The following is a 6,404-nucleotide window of genomic DNA, read 5'->3' as shown; positions in this document are numbered from 1 at the left end:
CTGTGTAGGCCAGTCCCTAGCAACCTGGTACCCTTCAAGTGTTTTAGACTACAAACAAACCCCATCCAAACAATAGTCCAAAACAAAAGAGGGTACCAGGTTGATGAAGGTTATTGTGGGTTGCTTTTATGTCTTGATGTGAAGCGTACCCTTTTCTCTCAATTGTTCACTGCCTTTTCTAATTATTTTAATTAATTATATTATATCTGAGCTCCTTTATTCTTCTTACATGCTTGAAGTGTTCTACAGCTTTCTTGAAAATCAGACTTTGTTCTAACAAATTAAAACCTTGTTCCTATTCATTTCTAACCTTTTATAAATGTGTTGCTCCAAAACATTTGAACTTCAAGCTGAGCAATATAAGTATTCTTGCCTCTGAAGTTTTCCTGCAGCTGAGGGACTTAAAAAAACAAAACTATATGCTTCAGATAACAATAAGCACGCCTCTAAAAATTACATAGACATTTCAAAATTGCCTTTTGTCTAAAGCCACAGTACTCGTTTGCTTTGATATTTCTCAAATTCTACAGTCAAACTTCTATTCTCAACACTTTGCATGTGTACTCCTCCCATGCCCTGTTTTGTTCCCTTATACCAGCACAGATCCTCAAGAAAGTACACATAGTATTACTGTTCATTAGCTGCACTGAACCATCAGTGTACATGACGCGTTACAAGCTGTTCGACAGCAGAACAGACTCAGAAGGCAGTGGACTCTCTTTCCTTAGTAATTTTTAGGCCAGCCCTACCAGGCAGCAGCATGAAACAACCTACTTCAGGGGCGCTATAAGGTGGGGTTCGGCAAAGGCAGGAACTGGTGTCTGAATAGTGCAGCAAGAATTCTTTCAGTGCTGGCCCTGGTGGGCTGTGCTCCAGGCAGCAAAATGCCTCAGGCCAGCAATGGTTGGATGAAAGTGGCCAGCTGCTTGCCTGGAAGGAATTTTTACTAACCTTAGGCAAGTGGGCAAGTTGTTCATGATGAAGGTGATGTTTGTTCGCCCTCAGTCTGCCACAGGCAGGGTACACATGGGCCTCCTGTACTCTCATTCCAATGCTTTACCACTAAACTGAAAATGCCAGGAGAAGTGTAAACATGGCAAGACCATGTGGGTTGGGGTGGCAAACCAGCGGTGTTCCTTCCTCTGTGTAGAATATGCCACCCATGCATTGGCTCTGATTCTCCTCCGCATCATCTCCATGGACCAGTCTTCTTCTTTGGCGATCACTTGTACCTGAGTAAGATTGTCTTCCATGAACACAGTCGTAACAGTGAGCCCATAAGTGACTGTGGAGGCCAATTCTGGATCCACACGTCCACGTCCTGGATCCACACGTGGGGACATAGGTTTCCGGGTGGGAGTTGATCATGGTGAGGGTTTGCTAAGTGTGTCTTCCTCTTAGCACGCTTCTCCCTTTTGTCCTGAGTTTGAGCATCTTCAAAGTCCATGACACCTTTGGTAAAGGCTGTTTTCCAATTGAAGCGCTCGCCTGGACCAGTGGAGGCAGGTTCATTAGGGGGAATAAGGCACTCCCCACCAACCGGTCTGCCCCCCAGGCCAGCTCCTGACTGCCTTCCTTCCTACATACAACCAGTCCAGGGGGTTGGCACTGCATGTCAGCTTCCTCCTCTTCAGTGTCAGTGCTGTCCGTCGTAGAATTCAGCAGGAAGGAGAATGGGGACAAAAGTAGAGTTCATTGGCTCTGTTTGTCACTGGCTCTGCATCCAGCAACTGTTGTAGGGCAGAAGACAGGGAGGACTTGCCACTGGTGTGAGCAGGTGGCAGTGTGAGCAGATGGCGGACTGTCAATATGGACCATGATTTATATGAAGAGCCATTAAAGCCTTCTTGCAGACATCCCCTCCATAAACTTGCAATTCGTATTCTATTTCCACCCGTCTTCTCTTAAATGACTAGTGTATTTTTCTTTGAAGAGATGAGAAGCTGGAGAGAAATCTTGTGGGTTTGGCTGAGCTCCCTTCTTCACATGCCTGATGATTTCCACATTGCTTCAACGGGCTCCATTCTCTCTTGAATTCAAGCCCACATTTCCAGTACGGATCTGAACTGCATCCAGTTTCTCAAGTGGTACGAGAGTAGCTTTTTAACCAGGATGCTGAAAGGCGCAGGGAAAGTCCATGCTCTTGCTGAAGCCCTGGACCAATTTGGGCAGTGATTCCTAGCAGGCTCTTGAGGATGTGGTTTGATGCAGAGATGGGGGAACAATTAGACCCAGGTGATATTCCATGCCAGTCAGGGCCAGTAGTTTCTCAGTAGTGTCTTGCCCTCTCCAATGCAGAGCAACATTGCTCAAGCCAGAGTGCATTATCTTTGAGAAATATCTCATATCCAATTTCATTATGCTGACTGATTATGCAAGAGACTTTTCTCCACGCTCCAGCTGTTGCTGCTAAAAAGTGCTAGTGCAAAGAACACATCCTGGCTTATGGGATTTCACGTGCATTCCCACTGTTTGTTTGGAAAGACATGAGATTAGTCACACTTCATATCTACCCTGTTATCTATTATGTTGTCTTTTATGAAATACTCCATTTTGATATGTTCTGCCCCAATGCAGCTTTGATCCAAATTGGAGGGGAAAGAACAACCTAGCTGCCTTTTAAGCCGGTAATACATACACGGCCCCAGTTGGCCATTGAGATGCAAGTGTGGTGGAAGGAAAAATGTAAGCCATTAAAGCAGCACGGACTCCTGGCAGCGTTCCCCGTTCCCAATGACCCTGACACTTAAGCTTCAAGGGCATATTGACTTTGGACTCTTTGAGCCTAATTCCTGACATGATTAATCACGAGGCACACGTAAATGTTTTCACTCCTGAAAGTATGTCGGGAGCTGGCATGACCTCCTGTCTCATCCTGGCTGAGCAAAGAAAGAGGCCGCAAGATCTCCTTCCAAGCGAGAGCCAGACGCCTATCCCTGGTTCAGTCTAGCAAAGCCCAGGAGTTGGCTCCCTTTGGCTTCACTGAACTTCATAGGAGCCCCGTTTGCAGCTCAGATGATTCTCTTCACTGCCTTCTACTTTCCTGCTTTGGGAACTTACCCATGGGTCACAAGACAAACTCAACGTGCTGTTGCTCTAGAGCCCAGCTGGCCTTGTACTCTGACAGAAGCGTGAAGTTAAATGGCGTTCCCTCTCCATTGACTGCAGCCAGGGAGAAGTGTAGCCGCCTTTTCAAATTCAACAGTGTGTCCATGCTGTAAGCGCAGTGAAACAAACTAAAACTGCAGCCCTTTTTTTCTAGGAAAATAGGTGTATGTATCTGAAGAAGTGTGCATGCACACAAAAGCTCATACCAAAAACAAACTTAGTTGATCTCTAAGGTGCTACTGGAAGGATTTTTTTTTATTTTGTTTCACCATGAAGTTGTTACAGTAAGTGCCACACTTTTTAACAACAACAAGAGGTGCTGGTACTGAGTACCACTGAGTACCCCCTGAAAGAAAGAAAAAACAATGACTAAAAGTATTCAAAATCAAATTTTGCATGGTAGGCTTTAGATATGCATATATGTGGTGCTTCCCATCACTCCTTCTTTTGAAAGTTCCCATTTGGGCATTATAGTAAAGGCTAAAAGGAAAAAAAATGAGAAGTGCAAAGCAGCTCATGCATCTGCCGTCAGCTCTCAAAATAGCCAAAGCGACTTTTAATAGACTGTGAAATAGATGCTCAAATACAAAAGCAAGAAAATAAAAGTTGGAAAGAGTTGTGTGCTGCTGCTGCTGTTTTTTTTTTGTAAAAGTTGCTGAATATGTGAAGTTAAAGAAAATGTATTTAATACTTGAGAAAAGCTTTGGCAGAGGATAGGAGGAGGGATGGAACAAGGACTGGGGTGGAAGGTTCTGCCAAGAGTTCTCCAAATGAGCACTGCAGTCTCTCAGATACCTTGTGTTATGCTTGGTACCTGTACTGCGAAACAGGAATGTTCACATTAAAAGTCTAGAAATACAGTATGGCACAAAATGCAACAGGGTTCAATAGCAGTCCTAGGCACCAAGTGCTCAACTTCATAGCTGGATATCCTCTAAGCATCATGCGCCCCTGTCTCTCTCTGTATAATGCCTGCCCTTTTGCAGGAAGAACCCATTCCACCTACCGATTTCTGCTGCCTTGGCAGCATTCAAGATCCCGAGAGATTGCTCTTTTCCTGGTTCCTTTCGTCCCTTTGAGGTATAACCACTCCAAACACCGGAGGTATGTTTTGCCTGGTTAGAGACCTAAAAAAACCCTCTAGCATACAGACAAATGCAAGGAGTGTTCTTGACTCTCCCTGAGGTCTGTTGCTCCCTGTAGATGCAGCCAAGCACAAAAAGAGGGGGTTTTTTTGTTTTGTTTTTTGTTTTAAACTGCTTGGCACATGTCGGTGCTTGAAACAAGGAGCCCTTTCTTACTTGAGAAACTTTTTGGAAGGGTCCAGCGGAGGGAACATGATCACCTGGTCTTTCTGTTTATTTGCAAGCCAATCCCAGTTCACAGAAATGAAAACACACCTGTCTGCATTAGGCCTTATGCTAAAGCATGTAGTCTCTTAACAGGAAAAGGGTCGTCTACTTATGCGCTCCCAGGACTTTGTGCTGATGTGGTCAGTTTCTGAGAGGTGAGTGGGTGTTGCTTTTCCTTTGGCAAGGCAGGATGCAGACTTTATCTCAGGAAGGTAACAGGCAGGCCCAAGATAACAGGCTCTGCAAGAAGGGAGGGCAAAAGCACTGGTGCCTGGGTTGATTTCATAGAAACCAAGAAAAAAAGAGGCAGAATTTGCCATATAGCCTCTATCTGACCACAACGTGCTTCACAGTGCAATGCTCTGCTTGTCTACTCAGGAGTAAGTCCCAAAAAGATCAATGTCACTTATTTTGCTGGTAATTGTATACAGTGGTCCCTCGGTTTACAAACTTAACCCGTTCCAGAAGTCCATTCTTAATCCAAAGCCGTTCTTAAACCGAAGTGCTCTTTCCCTAATGAGGCCTCCTGCCACTGGTGTCCTTCCACAATTCGACTTCCGTTCTTAGACTGAGGTAAAGTTCACAAACCGGGACACTACTTCCGGTTTTGCGGAGTTCATAAACCGAATAGTTCGTAAATAGGGCTGTTCTTAAACCAAGGTACCATTGTAAAGGATTGTAGCCTAAAACAAACTGTAAGCATTTGAGTTTCACATCTCTCTTTTATCAGGAAGAAACAAGTACTCAGAGTACTAAAAAAGGTAACAAGCTATTAATACTCACGTAGGTTTCAGTTTGACTTGTTCCCGCAGGCAAATGACAGACCTGTTTGCTAATTAGATTTCCTCCTGTCCACAGGTGACTTGTTTTTGCTAATTCTCAGATTATAGAATTTACAGGTGTCACTGAATGACAACAAAAAAGAAATACGCCTAAATAATTTCATAAAACCATACAGTTGATATGATTACTAAAAATGGGAGCAGGGGGGGAGGCATAGGCACTGTTGGTCTGAGAGGGGGACAAATGCACCCCAGAGAAGCAGCTCACCCCCTACTCCATCCCATCTGTGATAGGAATTTTGAGGTCTTAGATATATGGTAATGTTCATAAGCGTACCAACCAAGCACATATATAGATCAGCACAGGAAGACCGACCTGGAACCATTTTGATTCCTAAATTAAGCAAATGTTTTCTCTGCAAGGTCAAAGTGGGAAACCTCCCATTGTCTCTTTCCTCACAAATCCTGTCTTAAGGGCACATTTAAGATATGAATAGGGTGTGAGCCTGTGACATGGCCCAGGAACTAAGTATTTATCATTACAAAAGAATGGCCAGGCTCCCCAGGCAATCCAATCAAGTAACATGCCAGACAGCAGATAAACAACAACAGGAGAAAAACAACTGTCAGGGATTTAGGAGCAGAGGCAAGGCCAAGGGAGGAAACAGAGAGCGAAGGGGAGGAGGCAGAAGAAAAGATGAGTGATGACGACGACCCGAGATCTCCTAGTCTTTCCAGTGAATCAGAGGATTCACAGAAAGGAGCACCAGTGGCCAGGGCAAGGGGGGAGTCTAGGGGGGCACCCCAGGAAGATAGAGCCAGAGGGGACTCAGGGGAGAGCAGTTGGAAATCGGGACCAGCGTCACCGCCAGGGAGCAGGGAAGAAGAAGGGAGCCAGGGGGCAAGCGCTGGCAGCTCACCACAGGAGGGAGGGCATGAGTCAGGAGTGGCCACACCTCCATCGGGGAGCGAAGAAACGGTTAAGAGGAAAGTGGAAGGTTGGGCGCGCGCGCCAAGTTCAAATGCAGAGGAAGGCGGCGCAGTAAGCAGCCCGGAAAGGGAACCAGGTCCTAAAGCCCGGCGCAAGGAGGCAGGAGGGTCCGGGTCAGCGTCAGAAGAATCCAGGAAGGAAGAAACCCCGGGGGGTAGAGGGACCCAGAGG

At 45.7% G+C, this 6,404-nt stretch overlaps 1 long non-coding RNA gene across 1 annotated transcript; it reads right to left on the bottom strand.

Annotated features, from left to right (window-relative positions):
* Positions 1-302: 302 nt before the first annotated feature.
* Positions 303-5,831, bottom strand: LOC308581494. The gene is made up of 2 exons (XR_014005095.1): positions 5,244-5,831; positions 303-4,700 (listed from the first exon to the last, which is right to left on the bottom strand). It is a non-coding gene; the product is annotated as an uncharacterized lncRNA (long non-coding RNA).
* Between the last annotated feature and the right edge of the window lie 573 nt (positions 5,832-6,404).

The sequence above is a fragment of the Podarcis bocagei genome, assembly GCF_964188305.1.
Source record: "Podarcis bocagei genome assembly, chromosome: 2".
Taxonomy (NCBI): Eukaryota; Metazoa; Chordata; class Lepidosauria; order Squamata; family Lacertidae; genus Podarcis; species Podarcis bocagei.
The sequence above is the reverse complement of the archived record's forward strand: the minus strand, read 5'-3'. Positions and strand labels throughout refer to the sequence as shown.